This window comes from Perna viridis, chromosome 2 (assembly GCF_037379345.1).
Source record: "Perna viridis isolate PV_CMFRI_1.1 ecotype Kerala chromosome 2, ASM3737934v1, whole genome shotgun sequence".
In the NCBI taxonomy this organism is placed as follows: domain Eukaryota; kingdom Metazoa; phylum Mollusca; class Bivalvia; order Mytilida; family Mytilidae; genus Perna; species Perna viridis.
In genome coordinates, this window is record NC_142446.1 from 7,563,222 (window position 1) to 7,584,057 (window position 20,836).

Below are 20,836 nucleotides of genomic sequence, written 5' to 3' on the forward strand. Positions count from 1 at the left end.
AAAAGAACATTCTGCTGCTTTAAGCTACTATATAAAAAGCATTTAATGAGGTCATTCTTATGCCATACATAAACATTGGTCTAAAATTCAGAAAAAATGTTGTTGTTTGTATTTTTATCCATGTAACTTGGCTGATGTTTCTAGAGAAGCAGAAGACTCGTACCTTAAAAGTGTACCTGGTCCATGTTTCTAGTTTTTCAGGTTGCTCATTCACTTCAGTTCCTATGTGCGTGTAAGTTTGGTTATTTCTTGTTCTCTGTTGTATATCTCTATTGCCTTGGTCTAATCATTAATCATTGATTATGTTCTGTTTAGCTCACCAGGCCAAAGGCCATTTGAGTTATTGCCATCACTTGGTTTCCACCGTCATGTTAACAATACTTCAAAACTCTTGTCCTCTGACTTAACCAATTGGAACCAAACTTGGTACGAATGTTCCTTTGGGTATTCTGCATAGAACTGTTGTGGGGATTTTTGATCTGTTAAAAAAAAAAGGCTGCCATTACTAAAAATAGAGCAGGGGTCAGACAGTAGTTTTTCGCATATATATCTCCAAAATCGTTCAGTTTAGCCGAATTCTGATGGGATAAAAGTGTTTAGCATATTGAGATCTATCTGCCAAAAAAATTGTTTTAATCTGTTTAGTCATGTTGGAGTTATTGCCCTTTTTCAGCATTTTTGCTATCTTTTAATGTTATTTCTTTAAAAAATCTTATCTTCTGACACTATCAGACGAATTTGAACCAAATTTAGTATGAATGTTCCTTAGGGTATTTTTCATAGAACTAATGTAGGGATTTTTGATCTATTTAAAAAAATATGGTCACTGTTATTAAAAATAGAACTAAGGGGACAGTTAGAAGTTTCTCTCATACATCTCCAAAACAGTTAGGTTTAGCCAATTTCTTTCAATTGCTGAAATGATCCAGATCATAAAGCCTACAAAAATCTCCAGTGATCAATGACAGGTCAGTCGACCCTTTGTAAGAGTTATTGCTCTTTAAAGGTGAAAAACTTTCTTATTTTTCTGTTTTCAGCCTATATTTTTAAAACTATGATTAGATTGAAATTTCATTGAAGAAATGATCCTTATGGTAAGGCCTACAAAAGTCTTCTTTGAGTCAAAGTTGTCGGATGACTCCTTGTTAGAGGTATTGCCCTTGAAAGGCAAAAAAACTTGTTTGCAGTTTTCAGCCAATATTTTGTAAACTATAATTGATAGAATGAAACTTTCAGTTGATGAAATGATCCTTTTGATAAGTCATATATATATGTTTATTGTGAATTTGAAGAGTTGAATCCATAATTGCTTCTAAAACATATTCTGCAAAGTCTCGCATTAAAAGGACTGAAACATTGCTTACATTTTGAAATCTAGATATCCTATTAATTTTGTACTTTTTGGCCACTTTCTGGTCATATTTCTGGAAACAAAATGGTTCCACGCCCAAGAAACTACTTCATGATAAATGAATCATTCATTATTACATAGTATATCATATGAAAATATATAAAGTTGTTTTTGAGTGTTGCCATAGTTTCATCATCGTCATCATGAACTCGTGGATCGTTCCAGTGCATCCATCTGCACCATGAAAACTGATTTGGTCAATGCCTCCTTCTTTCATCTACCCCAGACTTGACTTTTTATGAGCAACTCGGCAGGTGTTTCTGAAATTGCAGAGGAAGCCTACTCTACTGGTGCACCTGGTCCATGCCCCCAGTTTTTAGTGGAGTCAGAGTTGCTCTTATACTTTTGTTACTTGGTATATATTATTTTAGTTACTTTATGTTCTTTGTTGTGATGGTCTGTTTTCCATATCTGGTCTTTGTCCTTGGATTTAATTCTTTTGATTCCACTAGAATCTTGGTTCCCTTGAATACTCTTTCATGGATGTAAGCAACAAACCCTACAATCCTCAGCAGTTTTTGTTAAATCATTGTGGCAATATTGTAACATAATTACAATGAAATAAAGTCACCAAGCTTTTATTTTCTAATATTTGTACATATTACTATGTATTGAAAAAATTATGTTATCAGAACTAAGTTAATATATTTGGGGCCATAATCATGGGCTTATAACCATACACCTTTAGTCATAAAATAGTGTTTTCCAGTTTTTTCACAAAAACTAAAACAAATCAACGCTTGCATCAATTAAATTGAGACTATAGAGAAATGTGTAAATTGAGAGAATTGATATATAACTATTAATATATACTTGCCTTAAAACAGCAAGGAGTATGCTAAGGATATGTTTCCCAGTATGTAAGTAGGTGGATGAATGAATTTTATTAACAACGAGAGGCACTAGAAAGCCGGCAGGCGCATAGCTGAGGCCAAATTGAAGTGTAGGCAAATTTACGGCAGGGGGTTTGAGGGCCGCTTAAGGCCCCCAGCAGGTCCAGGGGGGCGAAGCTCCGCGGAGATAGCGTTTAAGAGCATCATTTATGCCTCTCCTGGATGTATTTTATCTCAAAAAAATAAATAAATGGCAAAATGGAGTGCAGACGAAAGCTTTTTGCCCAATGGCAGCTGCGCACCTGGCCTGAATAGCTAATCTGTTCAAATATAGTTTTCAGTTTTCCAAAGCTGGACTTGTGACCTTACTGCACTATTGCCACAAGAATTATTTCATCAGTAGAAAGCATCTTAGTTTTCCATCCTGTTTTCATATTGTAGAATAAATCTTTCAGTCATTTTGTAGCTCACCTGGCTATCGGCAATGTGAGCTATTGACATCACTTGGTGTCCGTCGTCGTCATCCATCGTCGTTAATTATTTTTCAAAACTCTTCTCTTAAACTACTTGACCAATTAAAACCTAACTTGGTATGAATGTTCCTGAGGGTATTCTGCATAAAACGTATGAGGGTATTTTTTATCCGTCGAAGAACATGGCCGCCGTGACTAAAAATAGAATAAATGGGTTAGACACATATACCTCCTAAATCCTTAGGTTAAGCACAATTTTGACTGGATAAAAGCGTTCAGAACATAGAGTTCTATCTGTGGTCAAATTTTCGTGTGAAGCCATGTTGGAGTTATTGTCCTTTCCTTTTTCAATGTTTTTTTTGCCATTTTTATCATCTATTACCTTCAAAAATCTTCTACCATAACTACTTGACCAATTGGAACCTAACTTGTTATGAATGTTCTTTAGGTATTCTGCATAGAACTAATGAGGGGATATTTAATCCATCAAAAAGCATTGCAGCAGTTACTAAAATAGAACATAGGGGTCAGACAGAAGTGTTTCGTATATATCTCCAAAACCGTTAGGTTTAGCCAAATTCTTTCAATTCCCGAAATGAACCTTATTGTAAGACCTACAAAAGTCTGTATTTGATCTAAGTTGTCGGACGACTCCTTATTAGAGCAAAATTCCGCAATTTGACACCTAAGGTCTATTTTTAGTAACAGCAGTCATGTTTTTGCCAAATCAAATATACCCATACAAGGATTGTTAAATATACCCTTACTTGAATCCTTAATTAAACATATTCAAATCCGTGTAGACGAAAGAATGGTACCCCTACCCCGCTAATACATGCCTCAATACGAAAGAAAATGACCGACTCTAAATTATACCCATTGTGCATATCTATAAAATATCTTCCAGGACAGACACTTAAATCTCCACTCTCTAGTCACAATGATGATAAAATAATGAAAAAAGGCGATTTGTAATTTGTTACAAATCAAAATATTATCACTGTGCTGAAAAACGCCTAGATTTAACGAGTGTGCGGAACTCTTTCCGCGCACGAGTTAAATCCTCAAGCGTTCTTGGCACGAGTGATAATAGTTTGGTTATTCACTATAACCAAATGATTATCCTATTTATTATGTAGATTTTCTTCATAATTTATCGATATTGTCAATATGAATTTTAAATTCTATGATTGGCGGATTGATATCAAAGTTGTGACATTTTGACGGGAGAGCGCGAGAGTGAAATTACCGAATTTACTTCAGTGTGAATTATCGAAATTTATTACACTGGACATTCGATAAAACACTGCTATCTATATAATAACATTGTTTAAACATGACTGTATGTGCTAACATTCATATAAAGAGTAGTCTTAACATGCCTTTACGTCACCTAAGTTGAGAAATGCTACAACTACCCCATGATCACGGTGCATAGACATGAAGGATTTCTTTTGGATAAAAAAAATTATTCTTTCGGATCGTGGAGCAGACATTTTCGGGTTATTTTTGGAAGATGGAACTGGTGACAGTAAAATCATCAATAAATTGTGGAACAGAAGAGATAATTGAAAGAAACCGAGTGTTTAAAGGAACAATGTGGTTTTTTACATGTGGTTTAATCCAATGTAGGCTATTTTTTATACAGGTTATCGAATTACATATGCACAAAGCAAAGTCCGTCGATCTCTTCGTGGTTCATGTCGATTTTATTCTATACATCTTTAATATTTTTGTGTAATATTCCATACTTGTAACCTATTTGCTTGATGTTCTTACCCATTTCCATGATTAAAATCTATTGATTTAAGAAAAAAATCTCACAATAAAAACGAAAAAAAAACTAGCAAAGGATTCTTAATGATGAAGTCATTTTTTGACACCGGACTACTTTTGGATCATTTCGGGACCCGTTGACTTCACAAAATCAAGAACTGACTAGTAGTCGTCTTTTGATCGAGGATCACCTGTATCATCATAAAAATGAAGTGTTTTCTAGATTTGCCCGAAGTTCTTTTATTAGTGAGCATTTAAAGAAAAATGCGCTATTTTGCAGACGTAAGTAATACTTTATTAGGTATTACTTTTGTGGAATAGCACATCACCCATATGATATGTCCTTGCTCGAAGTAATCGGAAACATGCGTCTGCGAGACACGCGGTTACTATATCCAATGAGAGACCTTACAAAATCGTGATGAGATAATTCATTTGCATATCGAAAGAATTCTGTAAACTAATTTGCATACAAAATTGACTTTTTATGACCCAATATTCAAATTAGGTAACAAAAGTAAAGTCTGTGATACAAGATTGAATTTTGTCATGACAAAAGTAACTTTAGTCTACTGAAAGATTACTTTGTATGACAAAATTTAAATTTGTATTGTGTTTCATTTTTGTTGAACAAAACTCACTTTTGTCTGTACAAAATTGAATTTTGAGTACAAAACCATAAGAATCCCATTCGGCGCCTCGTAGCTATATAAGCACCAGGTTATCGATATCAAAGCTTTGATATACACAAATACAATAGCACTTGCAGGTTCTTAATTAATCAAAGTACTCATGTACTGAATCAATTTATATCGATTGTTTGAATGTTTCGTCAAATTGCAAAAAAAAAAGGATATGATAAAATAAAAGAACCGGAATCGAGTTCAAACGTATCTAAACTCAAGCTTATTGTTGTAAATTGTTAACATTAAACTCTTTGATTTAAATTCACCATTCTGATTTAGAATAACATTCAATTTATCTTTAAAATATCACACAAAAATGTACGTTGCATCATAGCAGTGCACCAGTTTGCGTAATACTTAGGTTTGTTGTCGGTTTACATAGAACATCTAGAAGAATGAACACAAAACTCCCCCACATTCTGCATAACTGAACTACAAACTACTAGATGACCTACTTTTCCCAGTTTCTAAAATTTCAAGTCGAAATTAAATTAAGCGAACTCTAGGTCGACACTGTCTGTCAAGTTGTTACTCAAACTTGTCCCACAATCGTTGAAATCAACCCTATCCTTAGATGCATGTACGTTTCATGTAGCTTAAACTATTTCTCTGTTGATAAGCTATAGCTCAAGCTACAAAATGTCACATAGACACCTTTATGTCCTGTGAACGCGCTAAGTTTCCGGGCACCTAGTTCCAGAGACACGTACATAACACTATTACCGAATTTCAACAATAACGTCTGATAAAGGAAACACTGTCCATGCACTATTGTCTCTTGTACATGTATTATCCTGTATATTTAGTTTCGAAATAACACACGGTTTCTTCAAACATGACCAAATAGCAAAGTGTATTTTAGAATGATTATTACAAATAACTAAGTACAGACCCCAGAATTCTGCAGAGCCCTGGTAGAGGGTCCAGAGGGCAAAGCCCCCTCCCCAGAAGCTCCGCGGAGATAGCGTTTTAGAGCATCATTTGTGCCTCTCCTGGATATATTTTATCTCAAAATAAAAAAATTGGCAAAATTAAGTGCAGGCAAAAGCTTTTTTGCCTTACGACAGCTACGCGCATGAAAAAAAAGTCAAAATTTACTCATTCATAAAAACTACAAAAAGCATAATTACAAAAATTTCTGTTCATTATCATACATAACTTTTTGCAAATGTGTCAACCATTGATTGTTAAGTTCAGGAGAAGGATGGACACCATCAACAAGTTTCGAATATTTGTAACGGATTTTACTACCCGCACTTCTCTGGTGAACATATGAGTGAATGAATGGTGTACATAGGCCATTTGCAACATTCAGTTCAGTAATGAACTGATTCAACCTACTTAAAAATTCAAATGTTTATATTTGGTATCCGTCTATAAGGTTCTTTAAACGGGGTATCATCAGGCAGCTTAATTTCATGCTCGACTAATGTTGTATACCCAAGATCTGTAGGACCTGTTGAAAACACGGACTTCCATTTGCCTAACAAGCTGAACAGTCTTTGTCTAACCTCACCAGATAAATTTTCATCAACCTTAAAAAGTTTCTTTATATCTTCCTCTAAAACATCACTCTTGGTTTTAGAACTATCTACAGATTGAACACTATCATCGAAAGGATCGATATGGCGTATAACATTGACATCACTAAGTCCACATAAGACAGATTTTGGCTTAATTTCAACAATTTTTGCCGTCATATTAAAAATCCAAACAGGAATTCTACATTTACCAGATTTCTTCAATTCTAAAACCCTAGGACATACTGATACCCTATCCGACAATTCACAATGTAAATTCTCAGTAACTACGGTAGAACCTGTGTCACCTTGAGCAATAACCATTCCAGACACTGTTTTAACAGACATAGGCATCAACTTTACAACTCTCTTATTTGTGGAATGAACCAAACTTGTATTTTCACTCGTGAGAGAGGACATAGCTACATTCCAAGCTTTCGGAATTTTTCCAGATGTATTCTCACTCATATCATATTTGAATAAATTCAAAACATTAGTACCGATCAAACTGGAACCTTACTATTATAATCTGTGACAGGAACTACAAGCAAAGGCACTAGAAAACTTTTTCCATTTACAAAAGGAACCTTCAACTCAACCTCAACGTAACCTAAACTTTTCACAGCTTGCCACACTGACTGACAATAAAAAATTTTGCACTCAAAATCTCCGGTACTGGGTTAAGATTTTTCCAAACCGACTCAGAAATAGTAGATATTATTGACCCACTGTGTCTGTCCACAAGAGTCTTACATTTACAACCATGTATTTCAACTTCCGCCTCGTTTGACGAACCAACCATTATTTTGTACAAATTTTTAGTTTTATCAGGGCTATTTTTTTTCATCAAATGAAATAGCAAAGGCCCTGATTTGCCTTCATTAGAGACTACTCCCCGTTTAAATTATCACCCTTAACTTCACTGGTCTTGTTACCTCTAAACTGACCTCGTCCTCCATTGTGACCTCTGTCCAAGACATTTACACAAACAAAAAATATTTACACACTGTTTACAGCGCTGAGTCCTCAAATTTCATATATAATATATTAAATTGGCTATCCTCCGTAAGTATAATCACTCGCTATCGAACACACAATTCATGTTACGGAGCTCGTGTGATAAATACATGTACGTGTCAATTTTTCCTCCATTTCATGACGACGATTTCAATTTCATTGTCGCTGAATTAGTATTTCAGTAATTCGCATTACCATCTATTGAAATAAATTTGGCGTTGACTACAAACTGTCGTTGAATGTATAGAAGTCGTTGTGCCAAACCACGACGAAAATTATAAATACACTCAGTCGTTGGGCCAAGCTGAAAACATGCCGTTGTTAGTCGATGGGCCAAACTACGATGAAAATTAAACATTCAGTCGTTGGGCCAAACTAAGTTGAACGACGAAATAAACCAAGGAAATGATGAAATTAACCAGTAAATCAATGTTCTACTTCTATTTGCCATCTCCTTTAATTGTCACGAGGCGATAACCGTACTATAAATATGTTAAGATTAAGACAAATTCACACTGTTTTCAACTTACACATGTACCTGTCTTTTTTCCCGTTTGATTCGGCCCCACCCCACATGAAATGTGAAGACAATTCTTTCATGGCGAGAAATTAAAGTTTCAACCTAAAACCGCCTAAATCTATTCATGACAACCCATACTTTGCAAATTTTAGGGGGACGCACGCCCGCCACGCCCCCGCCTAAATCCACCCCTGGTGAAACATTCATCTACCTTGCGCCGCATATCGTAATTGACTTAACCGGTGTATATTGGGTCACTTCGATTTGTGACCTTGCGGTTATTAGAGTAATCAAGTGAACCAAGGTTCTAGCGGTAATCAAAAGAATATAATCCAGGGACAAAGACCAGACATGGAAAACAGACATACACAATAAAGAGCATAAAGTAACTAAAATCATACATGTACATACCAAGTAACAAAAGTAAATGAGCAACTCGGACTCCAATAAAAACTGGGAGCATGGACCAGCTGCACCGGAAAGGTAAGCGTCCTCTGCTTTTCTAGAAACACCCGCCGAGTTGCTCATAAAAAAGTCAAGTCCAGGGTAGACGAAAGAGGAAAGGAAAACTATGGCACGTTGAACAAATCAGTTTTCATGGCGCAGATGGATACACCGTAACGATCCACGAGTTCATGATGACGACCATAAAACTTTTATAGTGATGACTTCAATCTTGTAGCAACATAACTCTGCTCCAGCAGCCGATTTGTTAGCACGATGCAAAAAGTCTGCGTAGTTTCGGCAAGCTCTGGCATAACTTACGAGTTGTGATATGGACACTCCATAAGCAGATGTTGAAGGGATGTTGCCACAGATGAAAGGAAAGTTGAAATTCTGAATGAAAAGTCATCACGTTTGTTGTAGAGTTTGGTCAATAGTTTTCCTTTACCATCGATTTCTTAGTGTAGGTCAAAATATGAGGCTGACTTCACAGTGTCTGTAGTATCCTTTATGTCAAATTCTTTGGGGGTAGATGCGATGTATCAAATCCCCGAAATTAGGATTGTTTAAAGATAATACGTCATCTATATAGAGGAAACTGAGATTAAAGGATCTAGCTAAACGATATTCTTTCTTTCGGATCAGATGAGCTATAGAGTCAGCCTCATAGGAGTGAAGGAGTAGGTCAGCAAGTACAGGAGCACAATTTGTTCCCATTGGAATGCCGACCGTTTGTTGGAAAACGCGTCCACCACAGGACAAATATGTTGTCGATTAAAAATTCCAGCATTTTGTAAACATCTTCTTCTGTATATTTGGAAGATGATAAAATATCTACGACAACGCCCAGAATCGAATATAACGCCACCTGTGACCAATCACGTGACCTCAATAGTAAACTATCCTGATATTTGTTTTGGTGCCAATTTTAGGCGTACTATAAATATTTGAGAGTTACTTTTATTGATTAGTATAGTGTTCCAAATGCATATGCAAAATTTGAAAATAAAATTGCGAACATACACTTTAAAGTAATTGAAAAAAATATTTTTGTTCCCTTTGTTCACTACTACTACAACGTAATTAATTATTCTGACTTATAAGAAAGCTAAGATGCTATATAATAAATGGTTCTGAATGTACTAACGCTGAATCGAAGTATGGTTAAATAACACTATAACAATAAAGTTGAAATGATAGCACTTTCCGTATATCCGTTACACCCTTCACTTCGTGCATTTTAAAGCTATGACATTCTTTTCTTATAAGTCAGAATAATTAATTCTCGGCTTGGCTACTTTAAAACCGTTTAGGCGAAAGAATGGCACCCCAAGTCTTTTAAAATTTGCCTCAGTGTAAATTGTGAACGAAAATGACCGTTTATAGCACATAAAAACTGTACAAAATGGTAATTATTGTCGCCTTCAAACTGGAAAGTTGGCGCATGAAATGAACCTAAAACCATAGTGCCTGGTTCACGTTGAGGTAATTTTTTGTCGAAGTAAGTGTTTTAACCTATGTTGCTTTTCGGATGCTTCTTTTAAAAATGTCGATCTTTCTATATATTCCATTGCACAATGCAGAATAAAAGATGTCCGGAATACTAACAGTGAAATATGCATGACGACCGTGAAGTCGTTTAAGGCTGAAGGGATTTATATTCCTTACACTCCCCATGCACACTTTATACCTTCACTCGCAAACGAAGATCGAGGATTAATTTGGGTCACCTCGTCGGTCTGGATAGCAAAACTTTTTCTATGAATGAGATCACGACAAATGAATTTTGATAAAATTTTACAGGAAATGGAGACAAAGAAATCACAAAGCTCCAACCATTATAGATTCGAACCGTTATCAAAATGGACAAAATCCAGGGATAACGACTATAGACTAAGCAAAATAGACATATACAACAAAGGACAATAACCAAAATAACAAGCACATAGAAAACAAAGTACTAATTAGTAAAGGGGCAACCTGGGCTCTACTAAAAATTGGGAACATGGATTAACGGAACCGGTAGAGTAAGCGTTCACTGCTTCTCTAGTGCACTTCCCCGAGCGACGCATTATTGTAGCATGTTTTCAAACAGGTCGGGTTCGTATAGGTTTTCGCGAGTTTATCAAAACCGTTTTTAATTCATCCGTTTAATGAATTACTATAGCTGTGTTTCGTATACCAAGCCTATTTTTCTCCCAGCCTTGTTTCCGCTGCCGCTCGCAATCAGGGCAAGCCTAATCAAACATGTTCCTCTTCTGCTCTCGAACGGTTTTTAAAACTATTCCTCACCAGAACTTCATGATGATGATTGTTTTTTAACAACCTTGAATACTCTTACGGGTCTCTCTCTGTCGGTGTAAGTTGTATGTAAGTCATGGAAAAATTTTCTAACTCAACACAACTTCACGAGAAGAATATGACCTTTCATTTGCCTTACAAGTAAAATTAAAAATGTATTTTTGATTCTCGCGAGGTTGGTTTTAGAATATAAATCAACTGCAGTTGGATTTTTTTCGTCCTCCTACGCAATTTTTTTTTATTAAAACTAAAAATATAACAACTATATGACATTACTTGACTTCTTTTCGTTACACTAGAAACACTCGCTGAGTTGCTGGTATTAAAATCTCACGCCGGGGTAGGCGAAAGATTAAAACTATGACACGGTTAACAAAAGATCTATCATATGAGGAGCGGTTTTTAATCCAAATTATTTATAGTCCTCCACAATTTGATTTCAGGACACCTTCAATTATTTGTGGACAACACAAATCTAATCATGGAGCTTCTTAAATAATGCTGGACCTCAATGGTGCAATTCGATTTTAAGATTTCCTGCAGGGGGCGCACAGTAAAAATTTCACCGAGCGGAGCGAGGCGAAAATATTTTGAGGTTAAATCTTTGAAATATTCTTCCAGGGTGGATGCAATGTAGATATCTTTTGTGGTAAAGTTAGCGATAAGTTAAAGTTTCAACCTAAAACCGCCTAAATCTACCTCTGAAAACCCATGCTTTGTAAATATTAGGGGGGAGCGCACGACCGCCACGCCTCCGCCTGAATCTGCCCCTGGTATGGTTTTTTCAGGACCTACATAGATACAGAGACCTATTAATTACAGGTCTATGATAGATACGTGTTTAATTTAAGGAGGGTTGTTACTTCGAAATGTCCTCCATGGGAGCTTCCACACCCTTCTTTCATTTTTGATCTGCGTGAATATAAAAAGTCCGATACCAATCCTTTATTTTTACAACAAAAAAATTCTGAAATTAAAGCAAATTATCCAGATTTTTCGACGGTGTATACAGATGGCTCAAAAGATGGTGATAGCGTTGCATGTGCTGCTGTCCATGGTGACAGAACTGTAACTGAACGGTTGCCATCAAGCGCTTCTATATTCACAGCTGAAGCTCGAGCCATATTGTTAGCACTTAAATTGATTACTCAATCTAATCTGTCACAGTTTATTATTTGTTCTGACTCTTTGAGCTGTCTTTTGGCAATTAAGAATCACAAACTGAAAAACACTCTTATCTTACAAATTTTATATTTTATTCATCGACTTCGGGAATTCGATATAAAGATTGTTTTTCTCTGGGTACCCAGTCATATTGGTATTCAGGGGAATTCAGTTGTAGACAGGGTTGCCAAGAAGGCATTAAATGAAATAATAAAGGACGTTAGTTTGCCATACACCGATTTTAAAACTTTAATAAGGAAATATATTTTAAAGATGTGGCAGGACCGATGGGACGGTCTTGAACACAACAAACTCAATTCCATAAAACCCGATCTAGGCGTTCATCAATCCGGGTCGGGCAATCGCAAAGAGCAGGTGGTCATGACTAGATGCCGCATTGGACATTCTAGATTTACACATGGCCATTTGCTTGTTGGTGATCCTCCACCTGAGTGTATCCCATGTGATTGCCCTTTCTCTATCAAACATGTTCTTCTAGATTGTGTGGATTTTGCCAACATCAGGCAAAATTATTTTGACTGCGCCAATATGTTTGATTTGTTCAAGACCGTTTCATCTAAAAACATTATCGATTTCTTGCGGGACATCGGTTTATTTAATAAAATCTAAATTGGATACCTACCTTGATTTTTCAATATTTTAAATGTTTTAGGCTAAAAACCACTAATTCCACTTTCCATAGGCTTCTATGCTAATTTCACAATATTCAATGGCTTCTCTGGACTTTACCTTAACTTTAACCTGCAGAGGACTATATATCAGCATGATTCTACATATGTCAGCTCACAATCCTCAGAATGGCATGTGGGGTTAGCAGACTTGCAGTGCAGTACTGGTCACCGGAAGTGAAGGGTCTATAAATAGCATGGGAAATCCCAGTGTTTTCACAAGATAGGGGTATATTTAAAAATCATTATGGAGATTAGGTTTCACATCACAAGAAGCAAAATGCACCTATAAAATGTACAGAAATGTTTTCCTTTCAGAAACTGTTTACATTTTTTAAATAAGATGAGAACTTTTTTCACAGCACTATGAGGAACAGGGGTAATTTCTGCGTAGGACTATTTTTGCCTACGTTCCAAATGCTCATTGGTTGAATTGGTGGTCTGTAACCTTTATCGAAGTTATGTTTCTATATGTATTTTATGTCTTAGGTTCACCTTTTATGTATTTTTTTATATGTAAATAGCTGTTTGTTTTAATTTCATTATTTTATGAAGAGACTTTGATCTTGCTTTTAATATTTTCCTTGCATTAAATGTTCTTGCCGTGATATGGCCCTGGTCACCGAAACGGCAATAAACAACAACAATCAATCAATCAATTTAAGGAGGTCCCGCCGGGTCCTCAAATATATATGGACCTCCAGAGTTCGTTTTCAGAACCTTCAGAAATATTTTTTGTGTGGATATATAATTGATCGTAAATGTTTGAAACTCGTAAGCTGCACAACTCCTCTTAAAATTTAATGAAATAGGCATCATAAAGATTCCGAAAACTGCTCCCGAGACCGCGTTCGAATTTAGTCTATTTTCAGTTCTCAGGTGTACAGCCAGGTAAATTTCAAACTGTCAACTGTCATCTAAATGATGTTTATACTCATAATGGTAGGTATTGTGGATTCGTTTATAGACATTCTTTAATACAGATATTCAGACATTTAATGAAACTTCTTGTTCCCAAGTTTCGTTCGCATGTGCTAACGTGAAAAGTTATGCAACTTTCTTCTTGACCCACAGATCTCTGAAAAGTTCTTGGTCAATGTACTACAAGTTGGTAGACAATAGCAATATGTTTTTTCAGTACATTGTGACCAGTGCTTGTCCACATCTTAGCTACTGTTGTTCAGCAAATGTTTGGGCTGCAGTCAATATCAGTTCTGAACTACAGAATATATAAGCACTTTGACAGCAAGTGAGATGAACTTTACAAATTACATATTCCAGGGATATGAATCCTTGCATGTACATTTATTTAAGAGAATAGTTACTTGTGAAGTGCAGGTAATCATAATGTTTGCTGCTCACATCTTTATTATCTAATGTTTATGTTGAAATGACTCCCAGCCACTATACATTTTGTATCTATAGATGTCTAACTCATCACTGGATTATATTCTTTTGATTACCATTATAACCTTGGTTCTCTTGATTACTCGTTCACACCACTGGGTCGATACCGCTCTGGTGGATTTTGTCCCTGAGGGTATCATCACATCCCAGTAATGCAATTTTATGGTTTTAACAAGAAGAATGGAAGAAAAACAGGCTTGGACGTCGCCCAGTATAAAAAGGCCCAAAGCTGACAGCAGATCGGACACACTGCTGTCTTGTAAGACTGTGGTGTCCCAGGATGGGAATCTTAGCACGCTCACATCTGGTATGGATAGTGCCCCAACCATTACAACAAAATGTACCCAATCACACGTTCAGTTTGCAGACCATCTATTTCAGTACAAAAATTTGGACTATTTAAAAATAATCAAACCATGTTCCATCATTTTAAATGATATATTTGACTACAACGATGACAACCCACATTGTACTATATCAAAATGTGGTATTAAAAATTGCAAAACATGCAACATTCTTATAACCGACTCTTCTCTAGTTCCCTATCAAACAAAACCTTTCATACAAGAAGTCACGATGACTTAAGTTGCAAATCAACAAACTTAATATACGGATTAGAATGCAACTTATGCAGTCTTATATATGTCAGTGAAACACAAGAAAAATAAAACAAAAGAATGTACGGTCATCGTTTGGGAATAAATACCACCAAATTCCCTACAGTTTATCAACATTTTAATCAACAAGATCATCTCTATGAAAGTTCGTTTTTTTAGAAAAAATTTACCATCCTATGAACAGTCCCATTCTAAGTAAAAACTATTGTAGGAAAAGAGAGGAGTACTGGATACGCAGACCAGGTACTGCAGTACAATATGAATGCAATGACAACAACGAAAGTATAGCAAACCTTTCAAGCCAATATAACAATAGCATAAATATAATGAATTTATTAGACAAAACTGCAAGACATGAAAGGAGTCATGGCCATTGCCACTACATGTCACCTAAGTTACATGATGTCTTAATAGATGGTCTCCTTCCTTTCATACAAAAACCTCTTGGACTTCATCACATTAGAACCAAACTATTCTATACCTCTCACTCTACTACACTTCCTTTACAAAAGAAGTCTTGACACTCCTGTTTCTGACCCTACCTCATCATTATACAGACTTGTTGCCATCATTTTAGATATTGGTTACCACAGACTCTTTAAACCAGTTTGTGTGAAAAGTCAAGATGAAGAAAAACGATATTTTCTTCCACTACTGTTTGTCAACAAAGGTATAGATGCAATTAATTTGGCTAACATCCTCCATCACAAAAACATTACCAACACAATTCCCCCATATTTCAAAGACAAATCCATACCAATTATTTCATATTCCTGTACTTCACCCATTGCATCCACAATTTTCAATTATAAAGGGCTATTGCAGAACTTCGAGATTGAGGACTTCAAGGCTAAACCACCTGATCTTGTAAAAACTCTCCATTCAAATATGGTCCTTCTGGTCATGTCATTATAGGAGATTGGTCCATCATCAAAAATGAATCATCTGCGTAATATCCTTTCTAAAGGTCCCAAGTACTGTGTACCACGCTCCATAAATTGAAATTATAACTTTAAAGTTCTTACGGATGCGTGGAGGACTACACAAGAAAATGGATAAAACGAGAACAAGAAGACATTGATTCTCTGTCAGAGTGGTTAAAGGCCGTGAGGTCTTTAATTTTGAAACAAATGAAAGTTTTAAGTAGATCATTAAGTGCCAAGGCTACATCAGTTTTCAAAGACTCCGATGTAGCAAAAACATTGTCTACTATACATGACAAGTATGTTGTCGTACCAGCAGACAAAGCCCAAAACAACATTGTTTTTGTCTGCAAAACATTTGATATCCAATGTTTATTATCAGAGGTAGACATAGAAAATAATAGCAGTGATAAGACCTATACTGCTACCACTCTCTCCAAAGAAGAAAATGTGGAAAACGATAAATCTGTGCTATCCTCTTTTGTCTCTCTACCAAGGACGATGATTGTGATTTACCGTCTATGTACTGGATTCCTAAACTTCACAAGAATCCATACAAACAACGTTTCATAGCTTGATCTGCAAAATATACCACCAAACCTCTTTCAAAATTTTTAACTTCTATACTCACAACTGTCAAAGAGGGTCTGCAGTCCTACCGCAACACTTGTTACTCCCGTAGTGGTATTAATTCAATGTGGATCCTGAAAAATTCAAAAGATCCTTTGGAGACAATAAGTTCAAGACTATTATCTGAATATAATAGCATTAAAACCTATGATTTTTCAACACTGTATACTTCTATTCCCCATACTCAGTTAAAATCCCGACTTAAAAACATTATACATCGTTGTTTTTCCAAAAAAGATGGTACACCTAGATACAAATATATAGTTCTTGGTAGAGATTCCTCATACTTCGTAAGAAATAATTCCAAATCATCTTCCAAATATACAGAGAAAGATGTTTACAAAATGCTGGAATTTTTAATCGACAACATATTTGTCCAGTGTGGTGGACATGTTTTTCAACAAACGATCGGCATTCCAATGGGAACAAATTGTGCTCCTTTACATGCTGACCTATTCCTTCACTCTTATGAGGCTGACTTTATAGCTGATCTGATCAGATAGAAAGAATATCGTTTGGCTAGATCCTTTAATCTCAGTTTCCGCTATATAGATGACGTATTATCTTTAAACAATCCTAATTTCGGGGATTTGATACATCGCATCTACCCAAAAGAACTTGAGATAAAGGATACTACAGACACTGTGAAGTCAGCCTCATATCTTGACCTACACTTAGAAATCGATTGTAAAGGAAAACTATTGACCAAACTTTACGACAAACGTGATGACTTTTCATTCAGAATTGTCAACTTTCCTTTCATCTGTGGCAACATCCCTTTGGCTCCTGCGTATGGAGTGTTCATATCTCAACTCATAAGTTATGCCAGAGCTTGCTGAGACTACGCAGACATTTTGTATTGCACTAGAATTCTAACAAATAGGCTGCTGGAGCAGAGTTATGTTGGTACAAGATTGAAGTTTTCACTACAAAAGTTTTATGGCCTTCATCATGAACTTGTGGATCGTTACAGTGTATCCATCTGGGCCATGGAAACTGATTTGTTCAACGTGTCATAGCTTTCCTTTCCTCTTTTGTCTACCCCGGACTTGACTTTTTATGGGCAACTCGGCGGGTGTTTCAAGAAAAGCAGAGGACACTTACCCATCCAGTGCACCTGGTCCATGCTCCCAGTTTTTAGTGGATTCCGAGTTGCCCATTTGCTTTTGTTACTTTATATGTATGATTTTAGTTACTCTATGTTCTTTGTTGTGTATGTCAGTTTTCCATGTCTGGTCTTTGTCCCAGGATTACATTCTTTTGATTACTGCTATTAACCTTGGTTCCCTTGATTACTCTTTCACGAGAAGTGAAGAAAATCTACTGCTCCTGATTGATGGCCTAAAACTACTGGAGAAAGGATTTTAAAAATGCAATGAAAAAGTGCCCATTTTTTTATGATTTAAGGTTACTTTCATATTCAGAAAGTTCTTCCTCCTTGTTTTTTAATGTACCATTGCAAGAATGGTCAAGTATTTCTGATTAGCTTCTTTCATTCTACCGTTCCTTGTACTTCTGGCATTTGTTGTTAATTGTCGTGTCACATGATATTTAAATGAATTTTGACATTCTCTGGTAGATTTGATTATACAATATGGTCAATCTATAAAAAAAAACCTAATGGAAATCTAAGACTTTCATATACATGTACATGTACATGTATGTATATACTCACAATTCCACTATTGTTCAACTTCAATACATTCAAATGCAGAGTTAGAGAGGGTATCAAGTTGTGTAAAACTCCTATTTCTTGAACACAACTAAATAATGATAAGGTTCATTATTTATCAGATCCTAGAGTGTTTCAGGTTTAAACCTAGTTCTGTGGTTTGTTAGCTTACCAAGAAAGCAAAACAAAAATGAATGGGCATGCAAGGTTGATAAACTATTGTTTTTATGTATTCAGCTATTTCTTGTATGTTATTGAACTAAATTTACTTGTATTGTTTAAATACTCATAAATTTAGATAATTACAATCTACAAGTATAAATAATATTGTCACAGGCAGGCGAGTGGTGATGTATGTTTGCAAGCGATTTGTGAGACCTTAGTTTTTAGCTGAGTGTTGGCTATATTTGATAGTGGTATTTCTGTGTTAAGTCGGTGATAAATTCTAGCTAAGTTGTAAATTGTCATAGTTTATTATGGTTGATAATATCCAGTTTCCTCGTGTAGCGATAACATTAACATATATCAGCTTGTGTAAACTTAATAATTAAGTAAGATGGATGCTGACTTTCCATAATAATATTTCACCAGATAAATTTACTGGTTGATATTGCCCCAAAATGTGTCGTGAGCCATATGTTGATTAAAATAGCTATGCTTTATATTGCGGTCTATAGAAAGTCAATGTGGAGGGATGTCGTTCCTTTAGTAATCTATGCGTTATATCATTAAGTTAGAATTAAGTGAATATAGTGTCGTTCCTATTGCACTAATATATTACCTTGAGTAATTTCATACAGAGTTATAAATAAAATTCAGTAATTACTTTTAGCTTTTCCCTATCAATAAATTCTAGTTCAGTATCATAATGCATCGTTCCTATGCTTTCACATTATATCTGCTAAGACTTGTAACGTCAGTTCATGAAACACTTGAAACGACGTGACACCATGAGTGCATCTGAGCCGTATATATATGGCCCGATATTCTCATACGCTGGCTCACGATACTTTTTGGGACATATAACTTTATAAATACACAATAAATCCTGACTCATGATATACTAGGAGATTCAGTATGAAATTCTGCATTAAATGATTCCCTTAACACACCATACTTTAATGATTAAACTAAAAATAGGTTTTGGATGACGTCATGTTGAAAATGAAAGTAGTTAAAGTATGGAGTCATCCTCAATGAAAAAGTTCATGAAGAGTTCCTTTATAATACAATAGAGATAACTTATTACAAAAAAAAATAATTGTAAAACTGATCATGAATGACCAAAATAATCCATTCTAAATACTTAGGGAGTATTTAAATACTCTAAATTACGAGATATTTTGCAACTTGAAAAACATCTACAATGGCCGCCAAATATGAAAACAAACATTTTCTATGGAGGGAAATTTGGAGATTTTTTCTCTGCTTCTTAAAATTAGCAGTCATTAAGAAACTTGCAAAGTACTGCAATGATGTTTGAATGATAAATTATGACAGAAGGGTTTATAAAGTAATTTAAAGGTAAAAATTCATTAAAAATAAAAATAACACTAACAGCTGACAGTATCACTATCAATATGACATTCTTGCTGGGGATATTGTGGCCTCAATACTTTAGCTTTCCTATGGAAGATTGAGATAAAGCATTACATGCTAATAGCTTTCATGCCTGATCTCTAGTTCCAGCTGTGTTTTGCCTAAAACTATGCAGACTGACAGCAATTTTGGAGTATAATATGAAATAAAAAAATGAAAAGATGTAACCTTGCTCATAGGCTACACCAATATATCAATACATTTACATGTATTTATTTTGACAGTGGTAAGAAACCAACATTACTGAGTGAATTTTGTATTTTTTTGTACTGCAATCATTATGTTGACAATTATCTCACTGAGAGCTAAGCTTTTGAAAAATTAACATCTTATAAAGGGAGACAACCAATCAAATTAAGTAAGTCTCAAAAGATGGCATAATTCCTGGACTCTAAATATAAATGTACATGTACATGTAAGAAGTGACAAGCAGTCTTTTCCATTAATGGTGAAACAAAAATAAATGTGAAGGAAAAAATTGAATAAGGAAAAAAGGAAAAAAACATGAGTTAAAGATGTTGAAAATACAACTAAGAACATGAAAAAAATATGTAATTTTGGTAAGTTTATTTTGTATAATGAAAAGGTAGAAGATATATCTTGATTTAATATGAATAAAAAAGATGTATTAATTTATAAAATGATGATCTATGTCACTGCATGTCTGTGCCTTGTGCATTATGCCTAATTAGAAGTATAGATGCGTTTGAGAATACTAATTCTACAAATGTAAATATTAATGCAAGAAAAGAAAATAATTCCTCATGCCTATATTATATATTTTTCAAATGACTTGGGAACTAATCATTATATGTAATCAAATGTGAATCTAATTCATGTAAAGTTAAAGTGTGTAATGCATCAGTTTAAGAAACATAAACTACAAAATTTTGGCATAAAGTGTTACTGAAGAGACTTCAATAGTGGAAACACATGATCAAAGTTATTAATTCCTTGATACAAAGAAGCAGTAACTTCTTGTTTTTTTTATGTTCTCTCATTTTTTTATCATTCAAACACATACTTGCTGTCATTTTTATCTTATGTAATAAAAGGTCCTTTGTTTTATTAGAGCCCTTCCACAAAAGATGATCTGTCTTTCTGTAACAAATTGTGACCAGGCTATAATTATTTTGTCTCCTGGTGAAGGCTTT

General features: G+C 35.1%; 1 protein-coding gene and 1 long non-coding RNA gene across 4 annotated transcripts in view; one reads left to right on the forward strand and one right to left on the reverse strand.

The window, feature by feature from the left end:
- Positions 1-29: 29 nt before the first annotated feature.
- LOC148623505 (uncharacterized) lies at positions 30-8,165 on the reverse strand. 2 transcript variants are annotated; one of them, XR_015919454.1, is made up of 3 exons: positions 7,635-8,165; positions 2,716-2,912; positions 30-479 (listed from the first exon to the last, which is right to left on the reverse strand). It is a non-coding gene; the product is annotated as an uncharacterized LOC148623505 (long non-coding RNA). The 2 variants fall into 2 exon arrangements; XR_015919455.1 differs by lacking the exons at positions 2,716-2,912; positions 7,635-8,165 and adding an exon at positions 1,365-1,526.
- Positions 8,166-13,689: 5,524 nt separating this feature from the next.
- The window catches only part of LOC148623506 (alpha-mannosidase 2-like), a 78,390-nt gene continuing 71,243 nt past the window's right edge, over positions 13,690-20,836 (forward strand). For both annotated transcript variants that reach the window (XM_088565353.1, XM_088565354.1), the window contains exon 1: positions 13,690-13,776. The gene's annotated coding sequence lies outside the window, so the exon portion shown is untranslated. The remainder of the gene's footprint in view (positions 13,777-20,836) is intronic.